This window comes from Stegostoma tigrinum, chromosome 19 (assembly GCF_030684315.1).
Source record: "Stegostoma tigrinum isolate sSteTig4 chromosome 19, sSteTig4.hap1, whole genome shotgun sequence".
Classification (NCBI taxonomy): domain Eukaryota; kingdom Metazoa; phylum Chordata; class Chondrichthyes; order Orectolobiformes; family Stegostomatidae; genus Stegostoma; species Stegostoma tigrinum.
Genome location: NC_081372.1, coordinates 16,610,924 through 16,632,712, shown reverse-complemented (window position 1 = coordinate 16,632,712; position 21,789 = coordinate 16,610,924). Strand labels below are relative to the sequence as shown.

The following is a 21,789-nucleotide window of genomic DNA, read 5'->3' as shown; positions in this document are numbered from 1 at the left end:
CACATACACTATACAACAGACTTGCTGTCATCAAATCTCTTGGTTGCTTCTTAAAAAGTCGACAGTAAGTTAGTCAGACACTTTTTGAAACAAATGCATGCTAACTCCTTAATTTTTCAAAAGTCAGAAATTCAATAAGATGTAGTTAAAAATGGAAGAAAAACTTGAGAAACTAAAACAGTAAAGCATAATAGAAAGGATGGAGAATTAAAGAGCAATGGGAAGAGATGAGAACTAAATGGAAATTGAGATGGAATTTAAAAAGCTTAAAATGTCAAAAGAAGATAGAAGAAAAAGGTAATGGAATTTAGAAGGCCGAACTCAAAGATGGAAGAAAGTCAAACAAACAAATGACTTGGCTTGAGAGAAATCTAAGAATAAAGGAAAAAGCGGAGAAAGTAGTGTAGCAAATAATTCTGAATGTGATGAAGGATTTGGTTTGGAAGCCTGGAAAGTAGAAGCAGGAGTAGGCCAATTGGCCCTTTGAATCTTCTCTGGCATTCAGTATCATTATGGCTGATCATCCAAGTCAGTACCCTGTTCCCAATTTCTCCCCTTGATCCCTGATAACTATATCTAACTCTTTCTTGAAAACATTGTGTTTTGACCTGAACCACTTTGTGAATTCCATAGGTTCATTACCTTTTACAGGTGAAGAAATTTTGTTTCAACTCAGTCCTAAATGGCCCACCGTTTAATTCTTTCTTGACAGGAAAGCTTTGTTCAGCACCTTAATTTACAGACAGTGGAGTTGAAAGATATCTATCTTCATTTGAAAGAATAGCTGTAAATTTGGCCAAAATATGATTTGATCTTTGTTATGTGGTGCTGACCATTTAATCAGAAGAACATTCTGCAGATAATTAAGCTATTAAAAGAGCAATACTCAGTGTTTCTGAGGCTTACCACTTAAAATATAGAACCATAAGAAAGAACCCTGATCAGACGTTTGTACAAGTTGAAAGAAAAGAAGAAACGCTGCAGTTTCAGGGTTTACAATTCCTGAACATACAAAAGAAATTGACAGTGCAAGAACATTCGTGATTATGGAAGAATTTCAACATTGTATTTCGCTATGATTTCTCAAAATAGTAACTTCGAGAAATGGTTATGTGATAATCACACAGAAATTGAAGGAATAGAATATCTGGGATTGGAAATGCTCTTTGTTATAGGAAATAAATGAAAGGATGCCCACATAATGAAGAGAAATGCTCAAACCTAAAAATGATGTCATGAAGATACCATTGACTGAAATTGTTTTGCTTAGAATAGAGGAGGCTGACAGGTGACTATAAAATGATGAGGAGTTTGGATAGATTGGACTTGGACATTTCTCCTGGTGGAGACCAGTTACCAGGGAGCACAAACATAAGGTGATCAGTAAAAGAATTAGAAGGGGCACCAAACCAAGGGGTGGTAGGTGTCTGGAATTCACTGCCCTATTTGGCTGAGGCAGAAACCGTTAACTCATTGAAAAGGAATATGGATCTGCCTGTGAAGTGTTGTGACCTGCAGGACTGTGGACTAGATGGTGTAAAGTGTAATTACGTTGTAGGCAGCTCCTTTAATTCATCGGCTGCAAGGATGAAGAGCTGAATTGCCTCTTTCTGTGCTGCAATTTTTCTCGGCGGCTTTGGGGGAATTATCCTAACGACAAAAATGCTAAAGAATCCTCCGAAAACATTGTATTAGGAAAGGGAATGGCCATAGGACAAATAGAATATGTTGCCTCAGAACCTAATAGAAACGGAAATTGCTGAGCCATTGGGGAAAAGAAAGCCCTTCCTCAATTATTGACGAGGAGAATCAGAACCACTGGATAATCAGAATATTTTACTTGAAAGGGAATAGTTTCGTTTGACTTCTCATCAAGGAGGCAAACCAATAAAGGTACTGAAAGAAGCTGGAACAAGTTAGCTGCACGTGCTGGCTGCTGATGTAATTTGTCTTCCAGCTGAATTAGTAAATGGAATAAATATTAATTGGAGGTATACCCAGGTTACAACAGGTACCATTATGTCAAGTAGGATTAAAGAGTCACTTAGCAAGTGGAGAAGTTGCATTTGCAGTATTAAAGCAAAATCCTTGTAGGTGGAATGGATGCCACACTGGGGAATGACCAGACTGGTTCAAAAATATTTGTCTCACTGTGGCTTTTGGAGGGTCATTAAAAGAAAATGACAAGCTGTAAGAGTAACATCCTTAATTGTTTCCTGATACTGTTGTGAATGTTGGTGACCCCTCTTGTCTAATTCAATGAATAAGGGCGATAGCATGGAAATTCATTAACTTGACACTGTGTGGTTTTCGAAAACAAAGTAGAAAGGACAAAATTAGAGAGACTGAGGTTGACATGTTTAGACCATACAGTGTAGAGCTAGACGAACACAGCAGGCCAGGCAGCATCAGAGGAGCAGGAAAGCTGACGTTTTGGGTCAGGACCTTTCTTCAGAAAAATCTCTAGCATCGACAGTTCTTAGTATCTCCATGTTTAGACCTTTTTTTAGATGGAAATGCAGCAGAGGGATCCTGAATTGAGAGAGCAATATTAAACAAGTTACTCAGAAATTGAATCTGAGCCAATACCTCAATATTAATATTTGAAAGGCGCAACACATGAATGTGGAAATGGAGGCCACCTCAGATGCAGTTAGTGGGAGATAGGCAGTAATCCATTTCAAGTGGCTCATAATGTTTCAATGGCAGGTCAATTGAATATAAGGAATCCACTAGTTAATATAAGAAAAAATATTTTCTGGCCAAGATTACAGAAAGTTGGGAAATTTTGTGCTGTACCCAACAAGTTCTTTGCAATCCACAATCCTTCATTAAAATTTCACCTTTGATTCTGATGTCATATTTTGAAGAACAGATTAGCAAGGTCATAATAAATTTTCTTGGACCCTCTATGTGAAACCCGAGTGAGAATTGCTTCATTTCTTTGCTAACAATAGTGAATGCTTTGTCGAGGTTGCCCAACGATGTGCTTTTGGGGGAAAATATAGCAAAAATGATATTTGAGAAGCTAGTTCAATTGTTTACAAGTTACAGATGACCTAAAGCAATACGATCAGATGGAGGTTAAGTTTTTATGTCACAAATGTTAAAAGACATAAATGCCGTGGGTGTAAAACAATTTACATCTTCAGGTAGCATTCACAATATTAAACATTGTAAAGATCTAAAACTAGAATCAGCAGGGATTGGAGGAAAATGCTTGGTTACAGTTATACTTAAAAGTGAATTTGCCAAAGTAAAATTGTATCAGAGGTAATGGGAACTGCAGATGCTGGAGAATCCAAGATAATAAAGTGTGAAGCTGGATGAACACAGCAGGCCAAGAAGCATCTCAGGAGCACTTTTGTGCTCCTGAGATGCTGCTTGGCCTGCTGTGTTCATCCAGCTTCACACTTTATTATCTTGCCAAAGTAAAAGTGACTTATGCCTCATTACTTTGATCTAGAAAAGGAAAAATCAAGGCTATCGTGGAACTTACCATGCCTAAGACAAAAACATTGAATTTTGCAATCTGTTGGCTTGAGTGGATTTTATTGGAAGGTCATTCTGAGTTTCAGTGCAGTAGTAGCTTTTCTAGCAAGTTTATTAAGGAAAGTCAAATGGTTGAATAGATTAAAGAATGTGTCTGTCTGCTTTTTGACAGTTTGAAGGCTAAGTAAGCCATCAGGTTGGTGTCTCCTTCTTTATTCGCCCACACTGCTCTGATGTTTTATAAAGGATCCCTTTTGTTGTGAACACCTTTTCCCAGATCTAACTAAACTGGTGTTTCAAATGAAGTAATTTTAAGTGGGCTTATTTTTTGGGGGGTAGGGTGGGGAAATGAGTCTATAAAATACTACTTGCGAGAATAATTAACATTAGAGCCAGATTAGAAGAAAAGAGGTGAGTACAAAAGCATTTAAAGAAAATTAGAAACAGATATATGGATCAGTCTCTAAATTGTTCATGAAAATCAGATAATTGCAGCTCACCAATCGAGGTTTTCTGTAGCTTTGGCATTGCTAGTTGAGCAAGAGCTTTCATAATCCTTGTTTATGCAGATTCTGTAGTTGACATTCTTTTTCGGCCATGATTTGAATTTCAGCATTCAGGATGACCAAGTACATTTTGTTTGTCTGTTTTCTTTTGGCTGAGAGCTGGATAGGTTCTTATACTTGAGTAAATGAGTGTCTTTACCTGCAACACAGTGGTTATGAAGAGGACAGATCTTCAACTGATCTTCATAATACTCTAACACTTGAACCCAGGCTAGTACACATGAAACCATTCATGCCCACGCATGTGCTCCAGAGGATTTGAAACTGCTGTCCTTGTATATTCTTCAAAGCAATTAACACACAATGTGGCTGTGGTATGGGACAGAGCCCGCAGGGGTGGTTTGTTGTTGAGCAGAGGGTCATCAGCACGATGTTGTTTTTATAGTCCTAAAATGATAGTCCTGTGTTTCGATTTGCATCTTCTCATTTGGAGGGCGGTTGTTTGAAGTTCCTGACATCATTTGAAACACAAAGTTACTTGGGTATGGGAAAAGGTATCCATAACGGGAAGAATAATTTATAAAACACCAGAGCGGGATAGATAAATAAAGGAGGGAAGACCGGTGTGACATTGTGTTGTTCTGTCTCTTAAGCAGCCATGTAACCTACATCCATAGCCGTCTTTGGCTATGGCAGCATGCTTCTTTTTGTTATTTTGAGTCAAGTTCATCCGCGATATATCGGATTGTAAGGATGCCATGAATATATGTGCTGGCTGAAAAATATCTGTGGTATATTACTAGCAGAAAATCCTAGAACATGTCCAAATTTTTAAAAACAACTTCTCGAAGTAAATGCCCAAGCTTTGGGAGCTTGATTGATCAATGGAAGAGAAAACTGATACAAAGTATTAAGTAGTCAAGAATTGGTGAATCTGTACACATTATAATTATTAATAACAATGTTCTACAGTCTTGAGTGAAGAATGGAGATTTGGCTAAAAATGTGAAGAAATTATTTGATACGTTTTTGTGGTACTTTCTTTTGTCTTTATTCACTCACAGGTTGAGGGTGGTGCTGGCTAGGCCAGCGTTTACTGCTCATCCCTAATTGCCCAGAGAGCAGTTCAGTCAACCACATTGCTGTGGGCCTGGAGTTGCATGTAGGCCAGACCAGGTAAGGATGGCAATTGCCTTCCCTAAAGGACATTAGTGAGCCTGATGGTTTTTCTCAACAATCAACAAGGGATTCATGGTCATCACTGGATTCTTAATTCCAGATATTTATTGATTTCCGATTCTACTATTTGCCATGGCAGGATTCAAACCCAGGTCCCCAGAATATTATCTGGATCATTATCTCCCCTTGAGGGTAAAGAATTGGGACATGCTTGTTATGTTTTTTTTGCTGAATTCTCATTTCTTCTTTGCATTCTGACTGTAAATTCACAATAATACTCAACACACGATGGCCATCATTTTCCTGGACCTGCAGCATGAGGTAGTAATGATTCAAGTTCTTTTAATGAATTAAAAGAATCACTGTGAGAACATCAAGCCATTAAGCAGTAATGTGGGTAAATGTCAATGTTTTGTTTGTGTTTGACAAAACGATTGAACGCACTACTAGATTTTCACACCTGGTACTTGGACAAGTGAGTTTGAGAAGATAGCAAGAATAAGGAAAAAGGTGGACTCCAATCATTGCCAATTTCATTGTACAGTGTAATTTGAGTGCAGCATTACATGTTTGAATTAAATAATCAAAACAAACATAAGCCCCTATGCTTGTTTTGCTATTTATTTGCTCAAAGTCAGTTAACCTGCTGTTGACTAATTTTCTGCATCCTTACCAAAGAAGTATCTATCCATTTCAGTTGTTAAAATGTTTGACATACATCTATAACCATTAATGGAAGCATTCAAGTATTTTCTCTACCCTTTTGAAGACCTGCTTCCTGCATTTAGTTTAACTCCTAAATGGCTCAGCTGTAATAAGATAATGAGATAACACAGTGTGGAGTTGAAGGAACACAGCGGGCCAAGCAGCATCAGAGGAGTAGGAAAATTAACGTTTCGGGTTAGGACCTTTCTTCAAAAATGGGAATGGGGAAGGGAGCTCAGATCTAAATAGAGATGGGTGGGGCTGGGGCAGGTAGGTGGGATGGTAATAGATGAGTGCAGGTATAGAGTGGTGGGGATTGGGCAGTGTGTTCGGTGGGGCGGATATGTGGGAGAGAAGATGGACAGGTTGTTACAGGTCACCAAGGTAGGGATGAGAGGGAGGGTTGGACATGGTATGAGGCCAGGGGTGGGGAGATTTTAAAACTAGTGAAATCCATGTTTAGGCCACCTGCAACAGCCCAATGGCCTAAACATGGATTTCACCAGTTTTTAAATCTCCCCACCCCCTGGCCTCATCCCATGACCAATCAAAGAACAAAGAAAATTACAGCGCAGGAACAGGCCCTTCGGCCCTCCAACCCTGCGCCGATCAAGATCCTCTGTCTAACCTGTCATCTATTTTCTAATGGTCTGTGTCCATTTGCTCCCTGCCCATCCATGTACCTGTCCAAATATATCTTAAAAGACGCTAATGTGCCTGCGTCTATCACCTCCGCTGGCAACGCGTTCCAGGCACCCCCCACCCTCTGTGTAAAGAACTTTCCACGCGTATCTCCCTTAAACTCTCCTCCTCTCACTTTGAACTCATGACCCCTAGTAATTGAGTCCCTCAATCTGGGGGAAAAAGCTTTTTGCTATCCACCCTGTCTATACCCCTCATGATTTTGTAGACCTCAATCAGGTCCCCCCTCAATCTGTCTTCCTAATGAAAATAATCCTAATCTACTCAACCTCTCTTCATAGCTAGCACCCTCCATACCAGGCAACATCCTGGTGAACCTCCTCTGCACCTTCTCCAACGCATCCACATCCTTTTGGTCATGTGGCGACTAGAACTGTACACAGTACTCCAAATGTGGCTGAGCCAAAGCCCTATACAACTGCAACATGACCTGCCAACTCTTGTACTCAATACCCTGCCCAATGAAGGAAAGCATGCCACATGCCTTCTTGACCACCCTATTGACCTGCGTTGTCACCTTCAGGGAACAGTGGAGCTGAACACCCAGATCTCTCTGTTCATCAATTTTCCCTAGGACTTTTCCATTTACTGTGTAGGTCGCCCTTGAATTTGATCTTTCAAAATGCATCACCTCGCATTTGCCCAGATTGAACTCCAATCCTCCTCCTCCTCCTGCCCATCATCATCTCCCACCTATTCGCTATTCCCACTTCACTGCCTACATACACTCACCTATCACCATTCCTCTAACCTTCCCCAGCCCCACCCCTCCTCGTCTCTGTTTATTTCTGAGCTCCCTTCCCCTATACCCATTTCTAAAGAAGGTCTTGACCAAAACGTTAACTTCCTAGCTCCTCTGTTGCCTGGCCTGTTGTGTTCCTCCACCTCCACACTGTTATCTCTGACTCCAGCATTTGCAGTTCCTAATATCTCTATAATAACAACATGTCCTCTTTTACAGGACTCTTCCTCGCCTATCAGAGGAAATACTTTCTATTTATCTTATCAAATCTAGCAGCCTGAAATGCCTCAATTAGATTATCCCTGAAGTTTCTGAACACTCAAATATGGAAGCTTTATGTACGCAATCTGCCATTTAAGACTCGATGTCAGACTGAATCTGCATTCTGTGCCTTCCAATAACATTTTGTTTTGTGGTTTTCATTTTTCACACTTGTTTTGGCCAAGACTGTATGAAGTATCACTTCCTCACTTGTGAATTCTTATTGTCTTAGGATAAAGGCCAACATTCCACTCACCTTTCTGATTACTTTCTGTACCTGTGCACTAGCTTTTTTACTGATTTTTTTTTTGTGTAAATATTTAATCGCTTCATACCTCATAGACTCTTGCCATTATGAATTTATTCTGATTTGTCCTACCTTTGAATGGAGGATGGGAGTGTGCCGAATGAGGTAGTTCTTGCGTGAAGGAGTCGAATTTTGCTGATTGCTGCAACACATTGTCTTAACATGTTCCGTCATGTTTTGCTGTGAATTTAACAGGTATTGAAGATGTTCTGTGCTGTTACAAAGGCATTGTCTATTTCATTCAGTTGACATTACCCCATCCAGAAATGCCAACTCAGCAAATTAATCCTAATTTGCCACCGTGCCCTGTGAATATTTGGGCTGTTGGTGAATGGAAAGCAAAACAGATAAATCCTGTTTGGAATGGAATTGTAACAGGACAAGACAGGGGTAAATACTGGAAAGATGTTCCCGATGACTTGGAAATCCATAGCCAGAAGTCACAGTCTAAAGGTGTAGGTAGGACGCTTTGAACTGACATGAGTAAGTTTTTCACTGAGTGGTGATCCTGTGGAATTTTCTGCCCTAGAAAACAAATGAGGCCAAAATGTTGACTATTTTCAAGGAGTTAGGTAAAGTCCTTGGTGCTAAAATGATCATTTGGTATGGGGAGGAAGTGGGAACAGGGTACTAAGTTAGATGATCAGCATAATTGTACTTATTAGTGGAGTGGGCTCAAAGGGCTGAATGATATACTCCTTTTGTTATCATATTTCTGTGTTAGATGTTTTTGGAAAATTTAAGGCAACAGTGTTATTTCTGAACAGTGAAAACGCTACAGAGATTTTAACTAGAATTTTCTTTAAAGTTAGAATTAGGTTTTGCTGTCACGTATACTGAAGTAAAGGGAGGCATGAGGACAGTTAAAAACTGTAGAAAGTTGCCATTTCTGGTGACATCCTAAGTAGAAAGGTGCCTAGGTACAAAACCTTTGACATAAATTAGAAAAATGAAGAAATAACGTTAAAACTTTGACGTTACACTTCTTCTAAAGCAGATTGAGATTGGGGGAGAAAGAAACAGATGGAGCAGGTGAGTCCATGGTGGGTGACGCCTCAAGGCAGGTGGCGGGGAACCCTCACTGGGTGTTGTCTTGAGGCCGGGGCATGGGGTGGTACCCTGGCTGGGTGTCTCCTTGAGCCTGGGTGGTTGGGAGGGGGCGTGGGAGGAGTCCCTTGCTGGGTGTCACCTCGAGGCCTGTTGCTTGTAACAAATTCAGTATTCCTACTTGCTCATCGTCTTGTGTTTTGAAGCAAGTCTCATTACTCATTGGCTAATGTGCTACAAATTAAGCCCCCTCTTCCCAGAATCATCACCAATCTGCAAATTGATTAAACCGCCGAATTGCCTAGTTTTAACCTGAAAGACTCCGGTTAAAAGAATGTGCACACTATTTTTTGCTATTGACAAGGCAAGCAGTTTTTCTCACACGGCAAGAAAGAAACATGAATTGCTAAATTGTAATTCTGTAACTTAATCACTACCCCTTTTAAAATTCCTATTCACAACCTCGAAGACTTGCGCACTGAGATGCGATAACAAGGAAACATTGTCATTGAAACACAGCACAGCCACTAGTTCAAATTCCAGGTGTCAGAGTTGTTTTTCTTGGTTTTTTTTTACTTTTTCAAGAGGACATGAAATTATGGATATACCGATTCTTATATTGCGTTCAGAGGTTGAAGATTTGCCTTTTTGTCTCTCAATGTGTCTTTTTCTCCCCTTTTCACCAAGAAACTTCGCAGTTTGTTTAAAAACCAAGAAATGGTGAATGAGAACAGCTATTGGAAGATTTTGTTACTACTCCACACGGGAGGGCAAGAGAAGGATTCGGGTGCCTTATCTTTGCAGGCTAGCTGTTTCTTCTCTGTCATGCACATTGCAGGGCTGTAGCCATTTTCCCAGGAGCCAGCCTGGTGTTGAGTACAGTGGTCAGAACTTCTGAGCAAAGAACAATGGTCAGTAGAAAAACCAAAAGACTGTAATTTTTGTGCACACAAAATTGCAGTACCCAACATTCTCCCCTTCTGCTTGAATAAGGCAGCATTGCAAATAAAACTGACACTGAGAAGTGGTAGTTCAATTTTAAAACTGACAAGCTAATCCACGGTTTCCTTAGTTTAAAGCAGTATCTTTTCCCATTTGTGTTTAGTTTACAGCCAACAAATTAAGATGGTGTTTGTTACAAAACCTATGATATGCATTTATTGTTCAACTATCTGTCATTCATTCCAACTAAATTACTGTTTAAAAACATTAATAGGTGTTCCTTTGAGTGTACTATCTAAATGGAGTCAAGTTAGGTAAAGGGGAAGTACAACGAGATCCAGGTGTTCTTGTATATCAGTCAATGAAAGCAAGCATGCAGGTACAGCAGGCAGTGAAGAAAGCTAATGGTTTGCTGGCCTTCATAACAAGAGGGATTGAGTATAGGAGCTAAGAGGTCCTTCTGCAGCTGTACAGGGCCCTGGTGAGACTGCACCTGGAGTATTGTGTGCAGTTTTGGTCTCCAAATTTGAGGAAGGACATTCTTGCTATTGAGGGAGTGCAGCGTAGGTTCACGAGGTCAATTCCTGGAATGCCAGGACTATCATATGTTGAAAGATTGGAGGGACTGGACTTGTATACACTTGAATTTAGAAGGATGAGAGGGGATCTGATTGAGATGTATAAGATTATTAACAGATTGGACACTGGAGGCAGGAAGCATATTTCCAATCTTGGGTGAGTCCAGAACCACAGGACACAGTTTAAAAATAAGAGGTAGGCCATTTAGAACAGTTGAAGGAAAACTTCTTCACAGAGAGTGGTGGATATATGGAATGCGCTGCCCCGGAAGGCAGTGGAGGCCAACTCTCTGGATACTTTCAAGAAAGAGGTGAATAGAGCTCCTAAAGATAGTGGAATCAAGGGTTATGGGGATAAGGCAGGAACAGGATACTGATTGTGGATGATCAGCCATGATCATAATGAATGGTGGTGTTGGCTCGAAGGGCCGAATGGCCTACTCCTTCACCTTTTGTCTATGGTGTATTGTATTGATTTGCTTGAAACTGTGGCTCCTCCCATCAAATTGAAGCTGTTTACTCATTTCCTGTAGATCTGCCAAACAAAATGGTGTATTAGTTCACAATGCTTTATGTTTACTTGGCTGAAAATTTACAGCAGGAATATTTCATGCTTTTAACTGGTCTCTTGCACTGATGGAGAAATAATTGTTGCAAAAGTTAAGATTGAAGGTCTTTTATGAAAACGTGCATTAGTAAAATCTTCAAATTTTCTCCTAACTTTGAAAGCATGTCTTAGTGATCCCATTGAAATCGCGAAGCTGTCACATGTAGCACTCTTGTTACTCTATTTACTCTGTGTAAATTGGAGCAAAGTTAAATAAGAAACTAGTTTCAATAGCTCAATTTATAAGGGATTAAGTATGTTGAATTTCAAGTGCAGTCTTCCATTCCTGAATTAAAACTGGAATGAACATCTTTATCTTCATTTTGTTCTCTTTTCAATATTTGCAAGATTTGACGGTGATTTATGGGGATAATATCCAACAGCATAAAATAATTCCTCAGCAGCAATGTAATTAGAAGTACACCACCTTTTTATGCTAAACGTAGATTGTTCAGTGAGAAGGAGCAAGCATGGACAGCCATGGTATGAAGTTATGATTCACAAATTGTTAAGAAGAGTAGGCATAAAGATGGTGGGTTGAACTCTTTCAGTTTTTCATTCAGATACTTCCGTTGAAATGATGTTTCCTTCAGTCTTTCGAAAAACACAAATGTTGCATCACATGTACGGATAACAAGCTTGTTGGCCATTTTTGCTCAATTTTGCAACAAAATGTTCAATGTCTCTTCTTGCTTTACAGATATGACACATGATGATTGACTGCACTATTAGAAGAAATTGCAGCATCATCCAGGAGTTTACAGATTGAAGCTGAGGTAATTTGTGATTAATACTTCTGACAATTTGGGGCCATACTCCTTACTGGTGAGCAACTAAAAATGAGGGTTTTCTGAACAATTAGAGGCTCTCCTTCAAACATTTTAGAGAGATAGTTGGTGTTTCCTGAGAACAAAATGGAGAATTGTAGACGACAGATCTGAAACAAACTGCTAGTCAAACTCAGCATCGGCGGGGATAAAGCAGAGTTAATGTTTCAAGTCCAGTGACCCTTCTTTGGAACTGACTTGCTGAATTTGGCCAGCAATTTCAATTTTTATTGGGTTTCCTTAGAGCAATTTATCCATATAACTAGAATTCAGTTCGTACTATTGCACTTGTGAAGTTTATCACATTTAGCCTAAATATTTTTTCAAATAATAATTCGGTTTGTTTGCATCATTCACTCATGCTATTTTTGTAATTTTGGTTGGAACTGATGTACAGTTTTGCCTGGGAAAATGGCTCAAATTAGGAGTTTTGTTGGTCTAAGATAATTTTGGCCTTTGCAATATGTAATTCACCTATCTTTCTTTGGTTTCCATTACAACTCTGTTTGCTAGCTACTTCCCTCTTTGTTGACTGGCCAAGGCTGAAACAAACTGTTCGCAAATTTAGCATTCACTTTGACTCTGAACTGAGCACCTGAGCCGGGCGTGAGAAGACAATAGAGGCATAGACTGACGATTATAGCCAGACCGTTCAGTGACATCACCATGCAGTGAGACCATGGTTGATCTGATAATGCTCACCTCCCAACCCTTAGTTCCCTTCTTGATTATCTCACCCTTGTATATACATATCAAATGTTGGATCAATAACACTCTGCAGTAAAGAATTCCACAAACTCACAACCGACTGAAGAAATTCTCCTCATCTGTAATAAGTGTAATATTTGGCGGCACAGTGGTTAGCACTGCTGCCTCACAGCACCAGCGACCCAGGTTCAATTCTGGGAGGGATAGTGGGAACTGCAGATGCTGGAGAATCCAAGATAACGAAGTGTGGAGCTGGATGAACACAGCAGGCTAAGCAGCATCTCAGGAGCACAAAAGCTGACGTTTCGGGCCTGGACCCTTCATCAGAGAGGGGGATGGGGTGAGGGTTCTGGAATAAATAGGGAGAGAGGGGGAGGCGGACTGAAGATGGAGAGAAAAGAAGATAGGTGGAGAGAGTATAGGTGGGGAGGTAGGGAGGGGATAGGTCAGTCCAGGGAAGACGGACAGGTCAAGGAGGTGGGATGAGGTTAGTAGGTAGATGGGGGTGCGGCTTGGGGTGGGAGGAAGGGATGGGTGAGAGGAAGAACAACAACTCATATTCCACTTTGATAACATTGGGCTGCAGGGTTCCCAAGTGGAATATGAGTTGTTGTTCCTCCTCTCACCCATCCCTTCCTCCCACCCCAAGCCGCACCCCCATCTACCTACTAACCTCATCCCACCTCCTTGAGCTGCCTGTCCTCCCTGGACTGACCTATCCCCTCCCTCCCTCCCCACCTATACTCTCCTCTCCAGCTATCTTCTTTTCTCTCCATCTTCGGACCGCGTCCCCCTCTCTGCCTATTTATTCCAGAACCCTCACCCCATCCCGCTCTCTGAAGGGTCTAGGCCCGAAACGTCAGCTTTTGTGCTCCTGAGATGCTGCTTGGCCTGCTGTGTTCATCCAGCTTCACACTTTATTATCTCAGGTTCAATTCTGGCTTTGGGTGTCAGTCTGTGCGGAGTTTGCACATTCTCCCCATGTCTGCATGGGTTTCGTCTGGGTACTCCGGTTTCCTCCCATAGCCCAAAGATGTGCAGGCTAGGCAGATTGGCCATGCTCAATTGCCCGTAGTGTTCAGGATGTGGAGCTTAAGTCGGTTATAGGGGGAATGGGTCTGGGTGTGATGCACTGAGGTTTGGTGTGGACTTGTTGGGCTGAAAGGCCTGTTTCCACGTTGTAGGGATTCTAATTCTAGTACTCTTAGATTATACCTTTCGGTCCTAGATCCTGCCACAAGAGGGAACAAACATTACGCATATACCCTGTCAGACCCTATAAGAATCTTGTATGCTTCAGTACCGTCTTCTCATTTTGTTTTAGACTGCATTGAGTAAAGGACCTAGCTATTCAACCTCTCCTCATAAAACAGTCCCTCCATACCTTGAATTGACTTAGTGAACCCTTTCTTAACTGCCTCTAGTGTCAGAATATAGCCTGTTAGATTAAGGGACAAAAACAGTTCATATAAAATCCTTGGCGTAGCAGTGTTACACTTGCCTTCTCTTTACCATGCATACCTTAGATGCTAGCTTTTTGACATTCATTCAGGATGACTTGCAAATCCATCTGTGCTGCAGCTTTCTGAAGTTTTGCTCCATTTAAGTAATATTTAGGCCCTCCTATTCTTGCCACAATGCATTTCCTCTTATTTTCTCACTTTATATTCTAACTGCTACGTTTGTGCCTATTCACTTAATATGTCTGTATCCTTCTGTAGATTCTTTGTTTCATTCTCACCATTTGCCTTCCCACTTATTTTTGTGTCACTGCAAACTTGGTGATAGTCCATTCACCTCTCCCATCTAAGCCATTATTGCAACTAATTGTGGCCCGTGCAGAGGGCTGTTTTTGCATTCTATTAGTTAGTACAGCACAGGAACAGGCCCTTTGTCTCACCAAGCCTGTGCCAACATATGACACCTTGATAAACCAAAAACCTTTTTGCCTCTACGTGGTCCATATCCCTTTCTTCCCTGCCTATTCATGTATCCATTAAGAAACCTCGCAGATGTTGCTTCCATATCTGCTTCTACTACATCCTCTGACAGCTTATTTTTCAGGCACTGACCACCCCCGTGTATAAAAAAAAGTGCTGTCACATCACAGTGTATAATAATGGAATCCCTACAGTGTGGAAGCAGGCCATTTGGTCCATTGAGTCCACACAAACCATCCAAACAGCATCCCACCCAGATCCCCCCCGCCCCACCCTACATTTCCCATGGCTATTCCACATCCCTGGATGCTATGGGCAATTTAACATGGCCATGCTACCAAATCTTAGACTGTGGGAGGAAACCGGAGCAACCCATGGAAACCCATGCTGATACAGGAAGAATGTGCAAACTCCACACAGACAGTCAGCCAAGGCTAGAATCAATCCTGGGTCCTCGGCACTGTAAGACATCAGTGCTAATCACTGAGCCATTATGCCTCCCTGGTCTCCTTTAAACTTACCCCCTTTTACCTTAAACCAATGTCTACTTGTAATTGACATTTCTACCCTGGAAAGAAGATTCTGACTATTTGCTCTGTCCATGCCTCTCATAATTTTGTAAATTTCTGTCAGGCCACTGTTCAATTTCCCAATGTTCAACTGAACACAGACCAAATTTGTCTAATCTCCTCAAAGCCAATCCTCTCCACATCAGGCAACCATCCTGACAGACCTTTTCTGTAGTGTCTCCAAAGCTTCCATGTCCTTCTGGTTGTGTGGCAACCACAACTGTATGCGATATTCCAAATACGGCCTAACTAAAGTTCTGCACAGGGCAAATGTCCTCTTTCATCATGACTCTATCATCTCATAGTTAGCTCATCCTCTATCCATGTTAATTTACTACCCCAACACCAAGGGCTCCTCTTATTAGGTACTCATGAGTGGTGGGGCCTTTTCAAAAGCCTTTTCGTAATCTGAATCAATTACTTTTATTTGTTCCCCTTCATCTATCCTGCCTGTTATCACCTCAAATAATTCTGGGAAGTTTTTCAGGCGTGATTTACTTCTCTTCAAGCCATGTTGACTTTGCTTGATTAGGTTCTATAATTCAAAATAAATTGGTATTCGATCCTTTAGAATAGATTTTAACATTTTCTCAATAACAAATATTGAGATAATTGGCCTGTAGTTCCCAATTTTTTTGATGTCTCTCCCCTTTTGGCTAAGGATGTTACATTAGAAATTTTCCAGTCCTTTGAGGCTTTTCCAGAACCTAAGCATTCTTGGAAGATTGTTGCTAGCACATCCACTTCCTTATAGTCGCTACTTCCTTTTAAAAATTGTAGGATGCAGTTCAGTCAAGTTTCTGGTCAGTGGTACCTCAAATGCTCAAGTTGGAGAATTTGATGATGGAAGTACCCTATCAAGCATTGGTTAGATTCTCTTCCTGGTCGTGATCATTGCATACCATATGTGAGGCATGACTGTTATTTGCCGTTTTTCAGCCCAGGATTGAACCAGACTGCTTCTGTATCTGATGAGTTTCGGAAGATGCTGAGGATTGCAGTCATCCATAAATGTTCCCGCTTCTGCCGTTATGCTGAGGGCAAGTCATTGATCAACTGGCTGACATTAGCTCGACCTTAGGACATGACCCCAAAAAACAAATGCAGCGATTACCTCACCTGACATTAATGACATCCAGCAGTCACGATCAACTTGCTCTTGTACTAGGTGTGTCACCAACCAGTGGAGCATTTCCCTTCAGTTTTCTTTAGGCTTCTTAATGCTGTACTTGGTCAACTGCTGCATTGGTGCCAGTTCAGTCACTCTCACCTCACCTCTGGAATTATTTATTTTTTTTATTTTGACCTAGAATGCAATGAAGTCTGGATGTGAGTGGTTTTGCCGAACTCCAACTGATTCTTGGTGAGCAAGTTATTGCTTTGTAGCTATTGTTTGATAGCACAGTTGTTGTCAACTTTCATTACTCTGCTGATGATCAAGGATTGGTGATGAGTAATAAAATGGCACATTCAGTTTAAGAGGTAACAAGATGTGGAGCTGGATGAACACACTAGGCCAAGCAGCATCTTAAGTGCTGCTTGGCCTACTGTGTTCATCCAGCTCCACACCTTGTTATCTCGGATTCTCGAGCATCTGCCGTTTTTATCATCTCTGGCACATTCAGTTTGTCCTTTTTTTTTTAAGGTTCTAGACATATCTGCACAAATTTCTGCATTACCGATCAGATGTCAGTGTTATAGTTGTACTGGAACAACTTGGCTAGGGATGCTTAAAGTTCTAGTGCCCATTTTTCAGTACTACCACTGGTATATTCTAAAGGTCCGTAGCTTTTGTTGTATTTGTGCCTTCAGATGCGGCTTAAAATGACATGGAGTGGTTCGAATTGTCTGAGAACTCATCTGTGATATTGAGGATGTCAGGAGGAGACCGAAATGCATCATCTATTCCATACATCTGGATAAAAATGGTGCAGATGCTTTAGCCTTTGCTTTTGTAATGATGTGCTGGACTCCCTGCATTACTTAGGATGGGAATATTTGTGGAATCCTCCCTCCAGTTAGTTGTTTAATTGTCCACCACCATTCATGACTGCACGTGGCAGGAGTACAGAGCTTAAATTTGATCCATTTGATGCTTGTTTTGTATCTGCCCATATCATGCAGCTCCTGTTGTTTTCAATGCGTGTAGTCTTGTAAAATAGTTTACATGTTGATGGCTCATTTTTAGGTCTGCCTGATGCTGTTCTGCACCTATTGAATGTTGGTGGTAATGATAGAATGGCAGTAATGCTAAATCGCAAGGTTTTTTTTAATGTAGTTGAATGCCATACTGCTGCTGACAGCCTGCAGCACCTCATTTACGGCTGGTTTTGAACTGCTTTATTTGTTTGAATCTATTCTATTTACAATAGTTGTATTTGTAGTCAACAAAACAGGCTGTATCCTCATTGAGAAAGTGGAACCTTGTCTCCACAAGGGCTGTGCAATGGCCGCTCCTATCAGTTCTGTTGTGGAAAGTTGCTTCTGCAGTAGGCTAATCAGTGAGGATGAGATCAAGCAGGTTTTTCCCATCTTTTTGGTTACCTCCCCACCTACTGCAGTCCAAATGTAGCAGATGTCTCCATCAGGACTTGACTGGCACAATTGATATTGCTACTGTTGATCAGTTTTTGGTGGTAGGTACTGAAATTCTCCATCCACCCTATATTCTGTGCCTTTACTGTCAATGCTTCTTCAAAGTTGAGGAAGGGCTAATTTGCTAGGTAGTTAGAAGCACAAAGATTTCCTTGTTCTTTTTTGGATTTGATATCATGATGCTTCATGGGGGTGTTCCCAGGAACACACTCTTCTGACTCTGTCACTGTGCCACCACCTCTGGTATATGACGCCTCCCTACTAATCATGATATATCAATAGATGGTGATGGATGAGTTTTGAAATGTTGACAGACCTAGAATTTGGTGATTACAATGATCATGCTTGGGCAGTCTGTTTTCTTCCAGTGTTTGCACATCTTCTAGTATTCACAAGGAAGATTTCACAAGGTCAAGTGACCAATGTGTTTTTTTTCAAATCCAAAGTTGACATTGCATGACGTGTCCAGCATAATCATCTGCATTTGAGGGATTTGGCAAAATTGCTAGGCTACTTCATGGGAGTTCAGAGTCATACAAGTTGCTTAGCGTCTGGAGTCATATGTAGACTAAACTGGAAAAGGATGTCAGATTTTCTCCCTTAAAAAATACACTAATTGTTGATTTTTCAGCTGCTGAAGTTCTTCATTCACGCTGTTGTGACCTGCAGTCCAAACTTTGTAAGGGACCTTCAAAGTTGATTAAATTAAACTTTGTTCAAAAGTTTGCTAATCTGCTGTATGTCAAATCCTGTTAAACCCTCTGCATATAACTTTTATTGTGTGCTTGACTACCAATTCTTTTGTTTTCCCTTGATGTATTTCCACAAGTCCTACAGAAACTGGCTCGGTCATCTTGGGCATTCCAGTTTCTTGTGCACCATCCCATTCACTGTTTCATCCTTTGTGCTGTGGAGTAACCATATGGAATAAATTTCTTTACCTCTCTTTTATGCTTAAAGACTGTTTAAAATATATCTCACAAATCGAGCTTTTAGTTACCCTCTGTATTAATTTCATTATTCTGCTCAAAGTAAATTCTTGTCTGATTTTATGCTTCTTTAAAGTGCCACGATACAGTTTTCTGAGTTAAAGGGATAATATAAATGTGACTTGCAAAGAAAATGTTTTGATTATGTATGGTAGTCTGTATGGGCAGTGTATAGTCTAGCAACAATGCCAATGGAGTACTAAAAATACAAAACTATTGTCATCCAATTTGAATATTTCTTTCAGTATATGTATGTTTTTAATAGCAAAATTGAAACACAGAGCTACACATTGGCAAAACATTCATTTTAATTGCATAATCTGACTTGGTATGTGCCTAAAATAATACAGTTTTATACTTAGTGTCAAATCTTTGTAGATATGCATATTTGCTGACCAAATTGCTATTCAGCAGCTTTATTATGCAGATAATTCCCAACGTCCCTTGGCTGTTTTCATTTATGTACTGAACAGGGTAATAGTCTTTAATTTACTGTGCAGAATATAGATAAAACATTCAATGGTATCCAAAGCCTGTAAACATTCTAGATTTCCAGTATTAAAAGAAAGTATGCCGAGAACCTGTCATGCTTCCAAAAACTACAGGAAAGTGAGTTTCCAATGGCTTGAAAAGCTGAATTGCAGGCTGTATGTGCAGTTCGCAGCTTGTTTCCATTTGCAATGCTTTTTTTAAAAAAAAAAGCAAAGGTCGTAGTAGAAGCTCTATTTGAGAGTAAATTCACCTCCTTGGAGAAATGGTGGTTTTTCTCGTAATCTGAAGAGTGCTTGTATAAATGTTTAAGGGTTGTATGTGCTGAAGCAAGCAATTCATTCATTCTATTTCCTGAAGAAAATGAAGCAGTATTATACAGAAGCCCTGAAGTTTCTTGAATGGAATATTATATAACTATTCACTGAGTATTCACTTCTGCGGTTGAAATCTTATACAGAGACCACTCATCCATACAGCAGAAGATTGAAAATTCTGGTCCTTTCCCACTTTTCTGCTCTTTTGGAGATGGCGTCTCATGCGTGAGACAGACTGTTTAATAGTAAAGGATAAATTAAATTTATCTATGTGTTGCTTGATATTGTGGGAAATTTGTTAAATTGGAATGTATTGAGTACTAGAATGCCATGTGCTTTTGTATGCAAGCTGAAACTGAGTGTGATCGATTTAATTTTTTAACTCGTGAATTTCTCTTCTGCATTTTTTAAAATTAGATTGAAAATAAGTATGTGACCAATAATAATGATTAAGAAAACGGTATTGAGGAGGGTTGTTAATGATAGTCATGTCAACTTTGTCTCCTATGCCCTCTGACGAAAGTCCCCATGCCTAGCTATATTTCACTCCACCCAAAATGCAACACTGTCGATAAGACCTTATGAGACAGTAGGTCATCTTGTTCTCATTCCCCTATTTTCTGAAAACCCACTATAAATTTCTCTTTGTCCGATCTTTTTTTTCCCGTCTTCTTTCTGTATTGAGGAACTACTGATTTCAGTTTCTCCTTGGAGTACAATACTTTCTTGCATTTTCTAAAAGTCTGTTCTGTCTAGGCCATTTCTCAATTTTGCCGTTGCCTGAGGCCTACTTAGTCCTGTGTTTCTCAATACTGACTGAACTATCTGGCCACTTACTTATTTTACTTACTAGCACGTAGATGCCATCTTTCTATCCACCTCTTTTCACAATTAATTTAGAAAAACACCAGTAGTTTACTGATGGACTCTTGATATTCCTCACTTACTATCCACTGTGATGTTCCCTACAGGTGTTGATTTATACAAGCATTCCCTCATCTTTCATTTAAATGAGCTTGTCTCTAATCAGACTTCGTTCGTTCACTGTTATTCTGTTATGATCCTCTCATTTAACTACTCAAGCCTAAGGATAAACAGATCGAGAATAAACAGCTTGCAATTAATTTAGTTAGTTTTTACTTTTTTAACTCTCACACTTTTTCTGCTACAACTCCTTAGAAAACCAAAGCCTGCACTTTTGATTTTCCGTACTACCATTTGTCTGATCTGATACTTTTCCCTTGTTTCCTTCATTTTGCAATTGGAAGGAGCCCAGAATTTCTTATAGCAAAATAGAGACCATAGATTCAGCTACCTCTCCTAAGTTTTGCACTGCTCACCAAGCTAGCTTCTTCACAGTTTTCCTGCTTTACCTGTCACCCTTTTCTATTCCTTCTCCTCACCTTACTGAAGCCAATCTCATTCTGGAAAAACTATACATTCTTCCTTCAACTCTACTCACAGAAATGTTTGTCTACCTTCTTAGCTTGTCCATATTTTGGCTTGAGTGGTTCTCTCTTCGTGGGCACTTCTCTTCTACCTCTCGAAACATCATCATCCCCTTTAAAAATATTCACTTGTATCCTCGTTTATTGCCGTCCTGTTTCTTTGAAAGTTCTGTGACTTCAAGTTCTTGTTCCTATAGCTCCCAGTGTGAATATCTAATCGGATTCTGGAAACTCCCTTAATGCAACTAAATGAAAATATTCCCAGTGACTTGTGCACGTAATCTCTCCTCCACCTTTCTCAATGTTTTGAAACAAATAGAGCATTATTGGACCAATGGTTTTACTACTATCACTACAGTACCACTTTCTTGTTCCCCAACAAACCATATTTGGCTCTATTTTAAGCCTACTGACTCCTACAACTACCTAGAATATTCTTCCTGTTAACCACCTTCCTGTAAAAAGGCCGACCCCTAATCCCAATACCTGCGCCTCTGCCGCGTCAGCTCCCAAGATGAGACATTCCACTCCCGAACATCCCAGATGTCCTCTCTTTTTTCAAGAACCACAACTTGCCCTCCACAGTGATTGAAAATGCCCTCGACCGTGTCTCCTGCATTTCCGGCACTCATCCCTCACACCCCCTATCCGCAATAATAACCAAAACAGAATCCCCCTCATCCTTACGTACCACCCCACCATCCTCTAAATCCAATGCATCATCCTCTGACATTTCTGCCATCTGCAATCTGACCCCATTACCAAAGACATTTTTCCCTCCCCACCCTTACGTGCTTTCCGGAGGGACCACTCTCTCCATGACTTCCTTGTCTGCTCTA

The 21,789-nt window shown here is 40.4% G+C and overlaps 1 protein-coding gene across 8 annotated transcripts in view; it reads left to right on the top strand.

Moving 5' to 3' along the window:
- The window catches only part of LOC125461252 (nuclear receptor coactivator 3-like), a 205,263-nt gene that overhangs the window by 119,235 nt on the left and 64,239 nt on the right, over positions 1-21,789 (top strand). For 5 of the 8 annotated variants that reach the window (XM_048549791.1, XM_048549782.1, XM_048549784.2 and 2 more), the window contains one exon: positions 11,769-11,844. The gene's annotated coding sequence lies outside the window, so the exon portion shown is untranslated. Of the gene's footprint in view, positions 1-5,062; positions 5,175-11,768; positions 11,845-16,422; positions 16,476-21,789 lie in introns of all 8 variants that reach the window. The other 3 variants (XM_048549783.1, XM_048549789.1, XM_059652746.1) reach the window with 2 other exon arrangements.